The following is a 17824-nucleotide window of genomic DNA, read 5'->3' on the forward strand; positions in this document are numbered from 1 at the left end:
GCATAAATTCCGATGTTACTTAACCACGGCAGCAAGTGAGAAAAACGCTTACTGAATTGGCTGGCTCCATAAAGCTAAGCTTTGAGTAGTCGGCTCTTTTTTTCCTAACAAGAACCCTGTCTTTCACAAATTAAGTTAAACAGAGGCACTTCGGCAACGAGTTTTCACCGTGAGAGTATCTTTTATAACAGTTCAGAGGCGTATGAACGTGGCCCTGCACAAATGTTGTGGGCAACGCAGCTTTCCTTTACACGCAACTGCCTACAAAAAAAAACTACCTGTCTATCATTCCGTTCACTCTGCACAGTAGTATCAGATAAGACTTTGGTGGTGATGGTAAAATGGATGGACGCATGAAAACTTTGTTAGTCTTGAAGTTCTTTGCTCAACGCTCAACGGGCCAGATAAAAAAGCTTACAATGCCGTTTGTTGCGTAATATGCTCGTTTCATCTCCGGCAAAACACTGTTTACACTAGACTGTTTGGCCCTGGTCTCCACTGGTGGCTGCCTTCACTATCGAATAAATATAGCAGACACGTTCCATTCGGTTTAGAAACGAGCCCGAAAGCACTAGCAGGAGAGCGAGAGCAGAATTTTGCTTGGCTGACCGCTTGGATGTTACGCTCCCTCCTTTTTCTACGTTTTCCCTTTCCTCTATACGTCTCTTTTTTACATACTGTTGCGCTTGAATACACAGCAGTACCGCCACTGCCATTTGGTTTTTTGTTCTTTCTGAAAGAAATATATTTCCTTAGTGCACAGGAAACGTTTCTAAAGGAAGATATAGAATTGATTGATATGTGGTGTTTAACGTCCCAAAACCACCATATGATTATGAGAGATGCCGTAGTGGAGAGCTCCGGAAATTTCGACAACCTAGGTTTCTTTAACGTGCACACTAATATGAGCACACGGGCCTACACCATTTCCACCTCTATCAAAAAAGGAAGATAGAGCAGAGAGATAAGACAGAGCGCGCACTTACAGCCATTTTATTGCACAGATGACGGGAATATATATACAGTCAAGAGGGTGAGGAGATCACGCACAGAAGAAAGGACAAATGATGGCACATGCGGAAACCCACCTTATTCCACTCTTAAAGTGACAACTTAACTAATGAGACACCTGTATTCATTATCTGACAGATTGACAGGTATCTTTTCAGTTAAGTTGTCATTTTAAGATTAGAATAAGGTGATCTGGCGCATGCGCCATAATTTGTCCTTTCTTCCGTGTGTGATCTCCTCACCGTCTTGGCTCTATACATTTTCCCGCCATCTGTGCAATAAAATTGGTTGTAAGTGTGTGCTCTGTCCTATCTCTCTGCTATATCTTCCCTCTGAAACATTCTCTGCGCACTAAGGAAGTATATTTATCTCAAAAAATGTAATACTAACCAGCCCATGTAGCCACTCCTTTGGTTTTGTTACGGCGATGCGCGCACGCACCAGCTCTACCAGCCGCCACTCTCGTCTGCGGGAGCAGCTGAGAAGTGCGTGCTCTCACCGCCAGGGTGGCCGTGGAAACTCCAGCACTGGTTCCTTATACTAGTGACGTTTAGGATTCGATGGGGCGGCTTCCGGAGAAAAAACCTTCGAGAAGGATAACTTCAACATAGCAAACTTTGAACGACCCCTTTACCAGGGAAGAGCGACAGAAGTCCAACCTGATTGGCACATCATAAGCCCTATGGGGAGAGCCCTAAAGAACTGGACATGGCCAGACTGTGAAGACGCAATTTTGTACTCAATTAAATCCACTAGGCAAACAAGGTATCTTTGAGGTAAAACATCTTGAATGAGAAGGACATGTATGAACAAATTTTCATACAACTGTGAGGTTGCTAGGACAGACACCAGTCGCAGATAACTCAAATGAACTTTTGATTGTGTAACTTTGTGCTAGCCTTTTTTTTTGCAATCGTATTCAGCCAAAAACATCTTTGTCACAAAGCTGCCCCACACGATGTAGAGTCATTTGCCCGCCCTCACCTTCCCACCTCAATAGAGCCATTTGTATTAAAAATGCGGATCAATAAAACTCTCCTTCGTGCCAAGGAATGTTTTATAAACGATCTGCCACTATTCATTTGCCTTTCTATTGTAAGTTTTTCAACAAAAAAAACATAAAAAATCTGTCACAAGGTAACTCCAATTCATGGTAGTACAGGTCTTCGACATCTAAGCTAAATTCACTGCATGTCTTCGGATCATTCTGCCGCAGAAATATCACGATAGTCATTCAATTGGGCACAAAAAAGGGATCATAACGCTACGCCATGCCTCCAAAAAACTCATGACTGCTGTTAAGGCGCTACAACACGCGGTCAATGACAAGGCCAAGGTCAACGAAATGATATTACTAAAATGTCAGTGAACCTCTAGTGTTTAACTTGAATAAAATCAAATATTGCTTCAAAGCAGTGTTTGCAGTGACGGGTGTTGCACCAGCAGTTGGCAATATTTTCTTAAAGGTATAATAAAGAGAACCAATGTATCAGTTTATACTGACATGCTGCACACCAAGACCTCTCATGCCACAAGTTCAATATCAGCAGAGAAAATTAGGGTTCAAGTTTATTTTTTGATTTCGTGATGCTCAAATTTTGAAAATGTATTGTATTTTCGCAAGATTGGCTTGATGAATATTTCTGAAACTTCGTATCTTAGGTCCATCAGACCGACAGACGACAGTGTACTTATTTTGATGAAATATTATTTCCGTTAGACCTAGTACACGCGTTTGAATTTCATGATGTCGCGTGGTTTCGTGTGAGAAGATCAAAGCGGCTTCTCCACCCACACTTTGTTTTCGCGCGTTTTCTCATTTACCAAGCGTCATTTCGTGGTACAAGGGGTACTTTCTGGATTGAGAAATTTTAGCTTGCTTGCAAGACGCGTTTGACCAGATAAAGTAATAACGGCATGCGCCAGTTGGCCTCGCAATGGCACTGGATATTTATCGCATGTGGCGTTGTTATGGCAACTGACGTGGTCACGGCATGAACTAAAGCTGCTAGTGTGCAAGCTCGATATGCTGAGAGTCTGTACACTTCCAGCTTTAGTTCCTAATGATTCCTAACATGCCATTGCCGCGCTGGCTGAGAAAAAAATTCAGAATTTCAACGAAGTGTTGCTGGCTACGGCAACACACCTTTGTGTTGTAGTTGCGTCGTCGCGCCAATAAATATCTTCTACGGTAAGCAGACCTACAGGCACGCGGCGTTTTTAATTCATCTGGTCGATCAAGTTTCGCAAGTGTCTTGACCTAATAAGCAGCTATCTTACACTGCGATTTAGGCTTAACGTCGGCCCGGTTATATTGATGATGCAAAGTACAACTGGCTAAAGTGGTCTCCATTTCTTGCTCAAATTAGGGCAAATGAGAAAATTTTGAAGCTGGCCGGGCATTTTGGTGCAGCATGGCGCAATTTCGGCAAACTTGATGGTTTCCGCGCAGCTCCACGCACAATTGAGGAATTTCATAAAATTGGCGCAATCAGCGCAGCTGTTGCACCCCTGCATTTTAGCATCACGTAGCAAATTTCAAAATAACTTTTTCGTATTTTCACGACATTGGATCAATGAAATTTTCCAACCATCGTATACTAGGTCTAGCAGCCACTGAACACAATGTACTTCATTTTTATTGAGTTGAAGCTATGTGGGACTCCCCCAGTAGACGCCTTCATTATTTCGTACGTCACTGTGTTAGGCACAGCAATCTCAGTGTAATCTCCACCCAAATTTTCTTCTTGCACGTTTTCTCCGTTGCCGAACAACATGTCGCAGCAAGAGAAAAGTTTTAGGAATATTGAAATTACAGTTACTAATATGCAAAAAATTGTTTTCCTATTAAGTGTCTCCTTAAAGAGAATGAAAGCGTGCTTCACTTTAAGACAGAACTACTGCAGGAATTAAACCTTCAGTTTTTAGACCCAAGGCTAACGTCTTACTCAAACTGGGGTGAGACGGCTGACACTAAAATAGGAACAGTTTTTGGAGGCGCGACATATCGATTTCCGAGCAGTAATCAGCCTTTACTAAGTTGTCCTGGGAGCTTAAAAATACCACAGGTTAGCAATGTGGAACACCAGTGCATATTTTAATTGGCTTTTAATACACATCCCACAGACAGATTTTGAAGGAAGTTTTTGAAGAGATTATCGCTAGGTATGAACTGCACTACTTTTTTACATACCACACATATGGCCTGTCTAACCCTCGTAAAACGTGGAATAATATCTAAAAAAGGTTTTGTTGAAATCTAGGTTTGGCGGAAAGATTTAAAAAACATCACACTCAAAAAGAAATTAAAAATTTGTGAATGCACAACAATCTTAATGACGTAACAGTGGTCGTTCACTTTGAAAAAAGCCTGACACGATCGCATCAAAAGCTTTTAACAAACAAAAGCATGCTGCACTGCTGTTCGCGGCCACGTCATGCAGGACCACCTCCAATAGTGCAACGCGAGAGCCAAGAAATCTCGCCACATAGCGTATCTCGTGAAGCACGTGCATATGGCACTGAGTGATAAGCGAGTGATACTGATAACGCCACTACACATGAGCTACCATGCGCTACTATTATAGCACAAGTTTGCTACTTTTATATTTTTAAATATGTATAGGTCATATACATATACATATCCGATATATTATTGGGAGTTCTGGATCGCTGTCGATGAAGAACTCCCAATAATACATCGACTTGCGATTGCTGCCCGCACCGCTCCATCACTCGCGTAATGTGCTCACGCACCACAGGTGAAAAAATCTCTGCGCACGCAAAGAAACCGCGGACCTTAGAGAGGCAGGTTTTATTGCAAAAAAGAAAAGAAAGAAAACGAAGTCACACTGTCGCCGACCAAAACACTGATTGAAATAAGTCAAAAGCTCGCGTAGCCCATGGCTGGCACGCATGCAGCGACACCTCTTTAAGCACTTGTTGCGACTTTCGATTACAAAACGAAGCAGTGGCCAATCACCATTCATGAAAACTGTGCCAAGTAATTGCCGATGCGTAATGAGTCACCAATAAAGTGCCAAGGGACCGGTTAATATTTTTACAATGGTTTGAACACTCGTTTTTTCACCACAGCTTCGCATTAAATCAAGTGTTTCTCTCTACCTGCAGACACTGATGTGTGGATTTCATTTGCGATGGCTTTTTTAAATGCAAAATGCAATGATATCTCGCCTGTCCAAATAAATTAGTAGCTAATGGGTGTAAATCGCGAATAGGTTGCACACATTCTGCCGCTCACGGAACACATTTTGAGAACCCGTGTGCACATGACAGAGCATCCGCGAGACGCGTCGGATGCAGGGAAAAAAATGACTCCACGTTTACAGTTACTCGCTCACAGCAAACATGTACTCGTAGGTGACCGCATGCAGCAGCGTCAACATGGGAGCCTTTGTCGCCAGAAAGATGCAAAGTGAAAAATAAACACAATTAGCTGCGTCTTATTAGTCAAACTTGCCATTTTTCCCCGCTAAAATTGAGGTCGGCATCGAAATTTTAGCTTTCAAGGCTGTTTCGGAGCAGTTCAGTGCAATTTCCTTGATTACTATGCTTTTAGAGCAGCTTGGCACAAACAAAAACAGAAATGTGTCAAAAATGCGCAATGTGAGCATCTTTCCCACTCCTTACTAATGCATGTGGGTTGGCAGTACAGGCTCAGGTCGCAACAGCCTCTTTTGCCTTGCACATTAGCTTATTCCAAAGTGATCAAAGATGGATTGGCTGCATCTTTGGTACAAGAGACTGTGTGCAAGTCATGTGTGCACAAGGTATTGAGTAGTGCTTATGCTCAGATCCAGAGGTTTCCAGCCGCAGGGTTTCCAGGTTATGTGGTCACGAGATCCTGCGGAAAGATGGCGAGATGGATAAAAAATTTCAGCAAATGCGAAGTCTGTGAGAAAAAACATGATATCAACTTTAGCCTGCTGCCCTACGTTCAAGTACTTTATTGATACTAGCTCTTATTAGTACATGAAAATGCAGAACACTTGTTAAACGTGTTCACAAAATGGCGCACAATCAAGAGTGTCGCATTAAGATGGGCCGGACGTGGCTGGACGGTGGATGGACGTGTTTTTGAGCGCTCCCGATCGACTGCCCAGATAAGTTGCTTTGCATGTTTTGAGCTTGTCTTTATAATTATAAGGCAGCAGTTAAAATCCCTGTCGCACTTATCTCATTGTACGGCTTTTTCGGGGGTCAGTCCCCAAGTATTTTTTAGTTTGTGCGTGTGTGTGCGTTAATTTTTTTGTTTTTTGCTGTTGTTTTTTTGCCACCCCGTGGAGGAGGTGCACGTACATTGAACACACAAGTTTTTGTAGTAGAGCTTAGACTTTCTCTTTTTCGTAGGGCAGGGCTCGAGTTTTCTAATTATCGGGTGAGACAAGTGATAGGGACAATTGGTGTCGGAAAGACTCGGTTAAAAAGACTGTAAAGTGTTCAGGATGTAGGGTTGGTTTGAAAGTACAACCAAGTGTAGAAGCGGAAGGAGAAGAGGCTGATGCGAAGTGTAGGCAATGTGAGGTCGAGGAAATAATAGAGAAAATGATAGTCACCCAGAGTGACCTGCTGATGAGAATCACCGAGCTCGATACTGCGTTGGCGACAGCGCAAGAGAGAACGAAGGCTATGGGAGAAAGGCTGAAGTCCACCGAGGAAGCACTAGCCAAGGTGAACAGAGGAGCGGCCTACAGAGAGAACAGTAGGGCACCGGCAATCAGCACTGCGGAGAAGAAAGAGCAAGCAAGTTTGGCAAAAACAGGTTCAGCCGGTTCAATTGTCTTAAGGCCCAGCTTCAGCGAAGTGATGCTGGGGCTGGGAGGCGACAAAGCAGCCGGCGTCACAGATGCAAGTCATCCCCAGGTGCAGGACGCTCCAGCTAAGAAGTCACAGCATGTGATAATCGCCGGGGACTCGAATTTAAATCGATGCACACAAGCCATCAAAGACAGGGTAAGAGGTAACAAGAGGGTTGCAGTAGGTGCCTTCCCTGGAAGCAAGCTGGAAGCAGTCATGAGGAGAGCGAGCGCAAAACTCAAAACTATAGCTGATAGACGAAACATTGTGATAATTTTAGGTGGTTGAAACGATGTTTTAAATTTTAGATACAGCAGGACTAGCAACCACACTGGCGAAAGGCGTCGATGACATGCGCGCAACTTGTCCTCAGGTAGAGGTAGCGATATGCACAATACCGAAGGTACCATTGCGTGATAGCACCCTGCCAAGAGCGGTTGTCAAAGCAAACAAAGAGATATGGTGGATGAGTCGAGAGGAAGACATAGAGGTGGTGGATATAAACAGAGAGGTGCATAGGTGGGGTGGTTTTCAACGAGACAGAAATCACTTCGATGAACGGCTAGGTCATGAGGTGGATTGGCGACTTGCAGGACGCGCAGTAGCTTTTTTGTGGGGCAAGCGGGCACTTCGGGGTGCAGGAGAGCTAGTAACGAAGAAAACAACATGAGAGACTCTTTGACAGGTGGTATGGACAGATACGATTCCAAAGTGGCACCAGTATCTAAGATAGGTAGAGTCCGGGGCAGAAATAGACGTAGCCACGAGCACCAAGCCGATTGAGACATAGGGTATTTAACATGCAGGGTGGTAGGAACAGGCTCAAGTGGGAAGAGATAAAAGAAAAGCTAAGGGAGGAGAGGCCGATGGTATATGGTTCTGTAAAAACACATCTCAGGGGCATGAAAAAACTCCTAACAATGCGGACTATGCGTAGGAATATTGTAATAGAACAGAAGGCAGCAGAAAGGGGGGTGGTATTGGGGCGTTCATTCACAAAAGTACAGACTGGCAAAGGGTTAAGCAGGAGTGCAAGGAACATTTATGGCTAAAAGGGAAAGTGGCAGGGCAAATGACACTCCTTGGTTTCGTGTACTTGTGAACAGGAGCGAAGGCCAGAGAGGAAAACCAGGCAATAGTAGTGTACATCAAAGGACATTCAGGAGTAGGAAGAGAGTGCGAGATAATTATACTAGGAGATATGAATGCACACATACAAGATATAGATGGGTATACCGACCCGACACGCAAAATGATCATGAATATGTGTGAAAGGCTGGATTTGATCATTTGCAACAGTACCGAGAAGTGTGAAGGGCAAATAACAAGGGAGGTACGAAGGCTGCAGTCGACGATAGATTACGCACTGATGTCACATAGGATGTATGATAAGCTCAGGGGAATGCACATAGATGAAGGTGGCTCGAGAAGTCTGGGTAGTGATCAGCAACGTATCAAGCTCAGTTTTGGATGAGTAGTGAAAGTGGGAAGGAGACAAGATAAGCAACTACAGGAAAATTTTTATTCAGAAAGGGAAATAGAAATAGCCACTAAACAAAATGAGAAAGTAATCACTGAGGATAATAAAACTGTGTGGACACACACGAATCGAATTATACTGTTTGAGCTAGAGCATTCTCAGGCACGTGACAAGTCGCCCCGGAAAAGAAGACACAAACCCAAAAGTTGGTCAGATGACGAAGTTAATAGAGCCATAGCAAAACGTCAACAAGCCTCTAGAGAACACAGACATGCTAAGCAGTGGGGTGAACTGGCAGATGATGTTAAAAGAAAATGGGAAATCTTTCAAAGCTGTAGAAGGGATGCATCCCTTTTGATCAATGAAAAGATTACAAGAAAGGGAGCTCAGTGGCTGGCAAAAAACAAAAAGATAGAAAGGCAGCTGCGAAATTTCGGAACCACCTAAACTCCCTAAGAAATGAGACAAGGCTAAAGCAGGGGTTTATAACTACAGCTCAAGGTGCTAAGCTAGTAGGGGATGAAGCTATTGAATATATAAGAACAAGGTTGACAGAAAAATTTCAACAAAGAAGTGTTTATGCACAACAATAGACAAGGGTGAATCAAGCGGCGCAATGGCTTCATTTTCACAAGAGTGGTAAAGGACTGAGAAAAGGGTTCCTAGTAGTACATCAGCAGGCCCAGATGGCATTCCAATTATGCTGATAAAGACATTAGGTCCGAAGTCTAAGCAGGCTTTGAAAGAGGCAGTGAGCAAAATATTAATCGATGGAGAAGTTCCCAATGAATGGAAACTTAGCAGGATGAGCATGATCTATAAAGGAATGGGTGACAAAGCTGACATAAACAACTACCGTCCCATAACAGGGACATCGGTGGTGTTCCAGGCTGGCGATGCAGATTATAAAAAAAGACTGCGGGCATGGATAGAGATGAGCGGTATGCCAGGAGAACAGCAGAATGGGTTTCGGAAACACAGGAGGTTGGAAGATTATCTGTTCTCCCTGACGCATTGCATCCAAATAGCAGAAAAAGAACACAGGCCCCTGTGGCTAGCATTTTTGGATATCAAGGGAGCGTACGCTAGCGTGGTTCAAGAGGAATTATGGGGAATACTGGACACACTAGGCGTAAAAGATGTAGTCACTAATCTTTTAAAGGATATATAAAGGTAACAAGGTAATTTTAAAGTGGGAAAAACAGGTATCCAAGTCTGCAGAGGTAAAGCAGGGGCTTAGGCAGGGGAGTTCCCTGTCACCCTTACTATTCATGATGTACCTACAAGGATTAGAGGCCGAATTAAACGGAAGTGGACTGTAGTTCAACCTCTCTTTCGTCAAACAAGGAAAACTCATTGAACAGGCACTCACAACCAGGATTGATGTATGCAGATGATATAGTGCTAATGGCCGACAACAAGAAAGATTTCCAGAGATTGGTGAACATCTGCGGTAAAGAGGGTTAGATTTCAAATTCAGTAAGGAAAAATCAGTAGTCATGATTTTTAGTGACAATGAAGTTAGTGAGCTTAGAATACAGGAGGTCACACTATAGATAACAGATAAATACAAATATCTAGGCTTATGGATAAGCAATGGGGCCGAGTACCTAAGTGGACACGAAATATACGTGTCGAATAAAGGTAACAAGAATGCAGCGGTAATGAAAAACAGGACACTGTATTATTACAATAGGTATGATGTTGTGAGAGGAATATGGAAAGGGGTCATCATTCCCGGTCTGACGTTCAGCAGTGCGGTCTTCCACATGAGATCAGAAGTTCAAGTCAGATTTGAAATTAAGCAACGTGCAATAGGTAGGCTTGCCTTGGGAGCTCACGGGAATACACCAAATCAGTGAGTACTAGGTGATATGGAATGAACATCATTTGAGGGCAGGGAAGCTAGCAGCGAGATAAAAATTGAGAAGCGATTGAGAGAAATCGGGGAGGGTCGTTGGGCTAGGAAGGTATTCAGCTACTTGTATATGAAGAATGTCGATACAAAATGAAGGAAGCGAACCAGAAAATTGACTTGTGAATACTTGGAAAACAGCAGGGGGCCAAACCAAAAAAAAAAAAAAAATATTGGTTAGGAAAAAGGTGAAGGAAGCTGAGACGTATGTGGAGAATTGGCATGATTAAGAAGTCCACACTAGAGATCTATCGAACTTTTAAGCAGGAAATTGGCAAGGAAACTATCTATGATAATACTCGGGGTAGTTCTCTGCTGTGTGAGGCCACGACGCGAGTATTGCGAACCAAGACATATCGGGCCAAATACAAAGGGGTAGACATGGTATGCAGTGCGTGTGGAGAGGAAGAAGAAACTGCTGAACACTTGAAAATGTTCTGTAAAGGGCTTTGCCCTATAGTTCAGAATGATGGCGCCGAGTTTTTCAAAGCACTGAGGTTTAAGGACAGGGACGGCAAAATAGACATTAAGCGGAAAGAATTAACTAGAAGGAGGTTATCTGATTGGTGGCGAATGTCAAGGCACGAGGGAAAATTAAACACTTCACTGCGAAGTACGAATCCTCAACCTCAATAGTTTTTGGTTCTAGTTCTAGTTAATTCTAGTTTTTGGTTCATTAAGTATTACGGCTTGGTGGCGCTAGCCACCACCCGATCTAAAGGGTACAGCCATATCCATCTATCCATCCATCGCAGGCTGACTGAAGTTGGGTGATGATATACTAAATGGCGTTGTATGCATTCTGTGTCGTCATCGCCATTTCAAGTCCAGTTTCCTAGGTGGCACTGTCCCATTGAAATGTGAAGCGGGTAGAATTAACTAGAAGGAGGTTATCTGATTGGTGGCTAAATTCAAGGCACGAGTGAAAATTAAACGCTTCACTGCAAAGTACGAATCCTCAACCTTACTATTCAACGAAAAAAAATACATCTAGTTTTTGGTTCATTAAGTATTACGGCTTGGTGGCGCTGGCCACCACCCGATCTAAAGGGTACAGCCATATCCATCCATTCATCCATCCATCCATCTATCGCATCCAGATATGATGCGGCAGTGGTATGTACGGCTCTCAAAAAGCTGGGCAGCACTTGCACACTTGTTAAGCTCGGGGCCAAAGGCAAAACCAAAAATAAAGGTGAATGTGGTCAGAAACACTGAAGCTCCTCCATTCCTTCTGTCACAAGAGTAATGTGCAAGATTACTCACTCATGCGCCAACAGCTGTATTGGTCATACTAGTAGGTGCATGTTAGTATACGGGGGCACCAGAAGAAATGCGAAGAGAATATCCGAATATCAAACTTGTTTACTTATTGAACACAGTGTCACTGAAAGCTACTGTTTAACAACATCAGTTGTGCAACAGCCAAAATACAACTTGGAGCAATTTTAGGAGCAGAAAATATTACTTTTGGAGCAATAAATGTAAATTTAGAGCAGGTTAAAAGGAAAAAATTATGCAATTTTCATTACTAGATACCAAATTTTGAGCAGCATAAAAAAGAAGGCATATATTTGGAGACAAAATATGTATGAACCATTCGACATCACCTAAATTGTGCAGTGTAAACATGAACACTGCTATTTCAAAAAAAAAGATATTTTGAACCATCCTCCTGAGCCAACAATAATAAATCGATAGTAGCATTTGCTGTGCCTGTAAAATCATTTGACAGACTCTGCTAATTTAAATATGGATCTGCCTTGCTTGCGACCATGAAACTTGCGAGATTCCTGAAACCGAAGAGCACAGGTGGTGAAAACACAACAAAAAAACTGGTGCACAATTTAGCTTTTTTAGGAAAAAAATGTCATACACTGCTCCAAATTGTTTCCAGTAGCATATTTAGACATCAGTGATTACACTGATACTCATAATTAGGCAACGTACAAACGCATGAGTTAGTGAACATTATGTTCAGTGTACCGTGACTGGGGATAACAGCTCCTTCCAAATCTTAATACGCTTTTCCCCAAAGCACTGGTGTAAATTGGCAAAGGTGGCCTATTCAGCATTCGCTGCACAGGTTAGAATCACAAGCGAAGAAATTTTCTAATCACTAGACCTCCCCTTTCCCAACTTCCCGCCTTGTTTTGTACTTTTTTTTTCAATTTGGGTTTAGGTATCGCTTGGCTCTCCCTTGAAGGCGCATTCGACCAGGTAAAGCACTACGGTGTGCACCCGTTGACCTAGCGACAGTACCGCAGTTGTCCATCGACAGGACCGTGGCCGGAACGACGCAAATTCAAGACAAAAAAAAGGGGGGGGGGGGCTCAGAGCTTTCTATGAAATAGGGGTTGTCCAGTTTTTTTAAGCTTTATTCACAAACTGTGCGATATTTCACCACAGCTCTTAGAGATGCATCAGTTTTCGAAGCTTACCAAGTTTTCGCCTGTAGATAAAACAGCCTTTAGAGAAAGTGACAGTGGCTATGGGCCCATCCTACAGACGTATTCTATAAGCAAAAGAACGCTGTGAACTGAGGTCACAGATGACAGAGGAGTTGCCAGAAATTTTTTTTGAAGGGGGTGCCACCTTCATTAGAATGGGTCACAACTGGGCAAGTAGATCTGGTATACCATTATTTTCTGCGCCCCTATATACCATAGGAAAATATTAGGAGGGCAGAATCACGGGCCTGGTGTGCCACCCCATGGCTGCACTACTGGTGGTTGGAAACCAGTGTGGCCGAGTATACACATAGAGAAGGAGAGCCGGGGAGGATGGTGGGAGTGGAACAGGCTACTGTTAGGTTACCTTGGCGAGAGAAGTAGCTCTAACTGGAGCGGCACATGTATGATGTAAGAAAGAAAGCTTCGTCTAACTTGCTGACCGAACACAAAGAAGCAACTGACAACGAAATAGACGGAAACAAGGTGAAATTACCAAAATAAAGAGAAAAGATTTTGACTTCCGGGCTATATCTAGACTTTCTGACAATTCAGACAACGGGGCACATTCTTGAGTGTAATGACAATGACAGCAACTTCCCCCAGATATACACACCTACATCCTCGTATGAAATATGCATTTCCGATGGAGGTGGAAATGTTGTAGGCCCGTGTACTCAGATTTGGGTGCACGTTAAAGAACCCCAGGTGGTCAAAATTTCCGGAGCCCTCCGCTACGGCGTCTCTCATAATCAAATGGTGGTTTTGGGACGTTAAACCCCACAAATCAATCAATCAATCGTATGAAATATACTTAATTGGACTGTTCGCACATTCATTTTTAGTTGTGAGCGTGACTCCTATGCGGAAACCTAAATGTTTCGCTTTTATGCAAGCATTCATGGTCGGTGCTCATGTTAACGCCATAGTTGAATAACAACCACAGCACAAAAACAGAGAGGTGACAGTGGCACTGCAAGCCACCGTGAGAGTACCCTCACGTATGTAGCGCAGTGTGGCATGCCGCCGGTAACTTTTACCGTCTTTCCGAATTTTGTAGTCTGAAAAAGTCCGCGCACATGAAGCCAGAGCTAAACAACGCTGTTCGAAAATGAAGACACTGCAAAGTCACGGTAAAATCACACATGCAACTGCCAGCTTTCCTTTGCCAGTGCGAGGCGAGATCACGTGACCCAACGCTGCACGTCACAGCGATTGCAGCACTGACGCCTCCGGTGGTGGGCCTCACGCCCAATAGGTTAGGGAAGTTGCATGACCAACCCTTCGTATACTGGACGGCGCAGCAAGCAATAGAAGAAAAGAGGAGTGGTCGGTGCAGGGTGAATCAGTGGTCGAAAAGACAGTGACAAGGAACTTTTCGAAAACAGTCAACCATAGATTCTTGGCTCTTTAAACCATATGTAAGTAGTGTAAATAAACATCTTGTATAATATGAAAACCAAATGTCAGTAAATTGCTGAATGAAACCTTTTTATAACATATTCTGTCCTGTCATGCATGTTTTGGTTCATGTCGAACATTAGTTGGCAAAAAATTAGAGCTAACTCAAACTCACTTATACATACTTCGCGCCTAAGGCTCATTCCGGCCCACCAAAATTTTCTTAAACCGAACCCGCTCAGCCTCAAGCTCACTAAAATATTACTCACTTTTACTCAATCAAGCACATGGCTTAATTTGAGTATGAGCGAGTCTACTAAGTCAACTCATAAGTGAGTTGCTGACCCAAGGTGTCAAGTTAGGAAGATGATCACAGAGCAGCCAAACTTAATAGGCTAGATTAAATCGATCGATCAGATAGATACTACACAGACCGTCTGACAGACAGATATGGTTAAGGTGCTTTTAGTTCGCTAAATATGCTCTGCTTTAAAGAGCAGGTGACTACCAGAAGCTCAGCCCTTAAGAGAAGCGTCACTTTGAGACTTCAGCTTTTCTGGTTTCTATGAATAGAAAACAGGAGATATTTTGAAACTTGCCACTCTGTACTAGCCCTGGTGTCCAAGCGATAGCCGACACACTGCCCTAAACAAGCCTCGGAATGCAAACCACAGGTCAACAGCACGAGAAAAAGGAATTACTTGGCAGGAGAACAATACTTGCTAGGCTAAAAAGAGAAATTATTGGAAAACTGATGTGTTTTTGAAACATCCAACAGCATTGTACAGACCTTGTGTAGAATCTGCTGCCATATAGCATATACCGAGCGCATTACTGCAATGCTTAAGGCTGGGCGCTCTCCACCTTTGCAGGCATGGAATGTCCTTATTAACGTGTGGTGGCAGATAGGGGCGGCAGTGCCAACAAACTTCCGTGCCATGTTGCTCAGACTGAAGAAACTGGGATGCTAAAAAATATTTGCAGGAAATCAGCCTCTATGTTATTTGACTTCCTCGTGGCTTACGCGAAGGGCCAGATCGCTTTCTCATTTTGCTCCTTCCCAATAAATGCCTGTTTATATTCTCCATTCTATCCAGATGCGGGACAGTATAGGCACTCATCGCAGCACGTTCTTTTATGCCATGCCAGAATGAAACAGTTTTTTTCACCGTGTGAATGCAGGCACATACAACAGGCCTTGAGCACGAGCTTCAAAGCTGCATCACGGCTACTCCTGCTTGTCTTTGCTGCTGTTTACAGCATTACTTGTCGATTAAATTGCGATAACCACTTCATATTAGCCACGTAGTTTTTTCATGGCAACGATTCTCATCTAATGGACCGGTTGTGCTCGAACATGTTACTTATAGTTACTTGTTTATTGTGGAGATTGATAAGGTAACATTTGAAGGTGTGGTTTGCACACGTATTGCTTCACTATGTGTACTTTTCAAGCATTCCATGTGCTCTTTCAGAGGGGGCGGCCAATTTCATAATTGCAAACCGAATTCAGTGGCACTCCCGTTTTTTTATACTCCAAGAAGACCAAATATGTTATTCCAAATGGTGATCATCCTTCATAAAAAATCTTTTATCCACCTTTGTATGCCGTAAAATGTTAATTGTTGTCTCAAATGTGTCAACACTGTTCAAAACTGAAAAAACTGCTGTTCTGGCAAATTAGTTACCCCTAACTGTGGGTGCGCTCCCACTGTTTACGCACAAAGGTGGTTTCGCCAATGCCCAGTAGGCAATACACAACTGCCCTGCAGCAAGCGGCGTGATTGCAAGGTGCAAATAAGCCCCGAAAGTAATGACGTGAACCCAAATATTTTACAACTACTGTGCTGTTTACGAGCACATGCCCCCGCAAAAGGGTAATCAATGAAATACCAGCTAATCAGCACCTACTTCATGGATATGCTTCTCATTTTTCTTTTTCACGCACAGAAGACTAAACGTTTACAAAATTTTACTTGTGTGTTAATGCTATATATAGCCTACGTTGATGACTATAGCAGCAAAGCATTACTTATTTGAAATATAAAGAAAAAGTAAAAAGTTTCATTTCAAGTTAGATGTGCAATTAATCGTAGGGGCTATTTTGTAAGTATTCAATCTGGAACAGGGCATACACGAAACAAAAGAATGAAATGAAGCCACACTAAATTGGTCATGGCTATTCTCATGGTCAAGACATGAGAATAGCCTTTGAAGGTGCAAAGAACTAGTGAAGGCCGCATTGCGTCAATAAAATGGAGACAAAATGGCAACAGCATGGGTTCAATTGAACTGAAGCGCTTGAGCCCAAAACATTGAATTAGCCTATTTTGAACCTCACTTACCATAATTCTGTTGCGAAAATCACAACAAAAAGACTCCTCCAAATTGCAACACCACTTAGCATCTACTAAGGACACAAATAAAAGACTGAAGTCATTCCACTCTGCAATCTGAAATTTTAAAAAACATGTGCCTCAACTGATGATGTGCTGTATTCATTTTATATTTTTACATGTGTTGAAAGCATTTCCGAATTTTCTTAGCTTGCCTTCAAGCTTTTTGATCCCTCTAGTTCTTTCTTTCTATCTCCTCTCATTCCAACTAAAACGCTTACAAATGAACTCCCACATCGACATAAGCCGTTTCTAGTAATATACGCTTTGCAATGGTGTAACAGAGCTTCCTTAGTCCCCAGCTGTGTCTCGCTATAGCCACTTCTCAGCCTGCTTGCATTATTCCTCAAAAATAGCAAATAACTAAAGCAATCCATATGTTTACATCCGGCGACCGCGGCGGTCCATTTAAAGGGCCCCTAAACTACCTCCTTCATTTTTTTTCAAACGTTTTAAGTAAACACATGCATCATATGCAAAATGCTGCATGATCAATGATTCTCCACGTGGCAGCGCAACAAGCCGCCAGTGCTCCACAAATTCCAAGAAACAATCCCCCATGCCCTTCGGGCTGGCACGTGACGTAGAGAAGTTGAATCTGTCGTGCAGAATAAATATGCTGCAATTGGTCAAGCGACCACCTATGACTTCCTGTTAGCCTGCACGAAGCTATCCATGCCACTCGTCGTTTGTCGTGATGCCCGCGCTTGCACGTGCTTGTAAATCAGGTACTGTGGTCCGTAGGAGAGGGTTCATACCGACACTATCCGTATAAGCACCGGCTGGCTCACCAACAGCGATTCGCCAACAAGCACACAGTTGACAGAGGGTGGAGTCGCGGCAACCGTAACAAGAGAGTGTTTGGAGCTCATCGATGGTATATGCTGCGCAAGATTGGAAGAGGTGCTCGGCATGAGGGCAAAGCGGTTTCGGGAGAGGTACCAACGGATGGTAGTGAAAATAAGAATGAAAGGAGTGATTACTGTGCTTAGATAATCAAACGCATTTAACTCCGCTATTACAGCACTAATTCAAAATTTTTAACAGCTTTATGGTTGTGCACTTGCGCACAACTTCTTCACCACAACTGAATGTTCACCTCTGGGTGGTAAATATTGCATCTGGTTTCTGGCTGCATGCAGTATAGCACATATTGCGTGTCAGCATTGTTCAGGTATTAGAATAATCCTTGGTGTAAGGCTATGAGAGTGGTGGCCTCGAAATAAAGCGGCAAATGTTTAGACCAGCAACGCTATTTCCACTGATACACACTGTCCGATGTGGGACTCCGGTGCAGCATTGCATAATCTACGTTGATTTTATTACGATGGGGCAGGAAACTTAGTTTGGTACA

This window comes from Rhipicephalus microplus, unplaced genomic scaffold, assembly GCF_043290135.1.
Source record: "Rhipicephalus microplus isolate Deutch F79 unplaced genomic scaffold, USDA_Rmic scaffold_13, whole genome shotgun sequence".
NCBI lineage: Eukaryota > Metazoa > Arthropoda > Arachnida > Ixodida > Ixodidae > Rhipicephalus > Rhipicephalus microplus.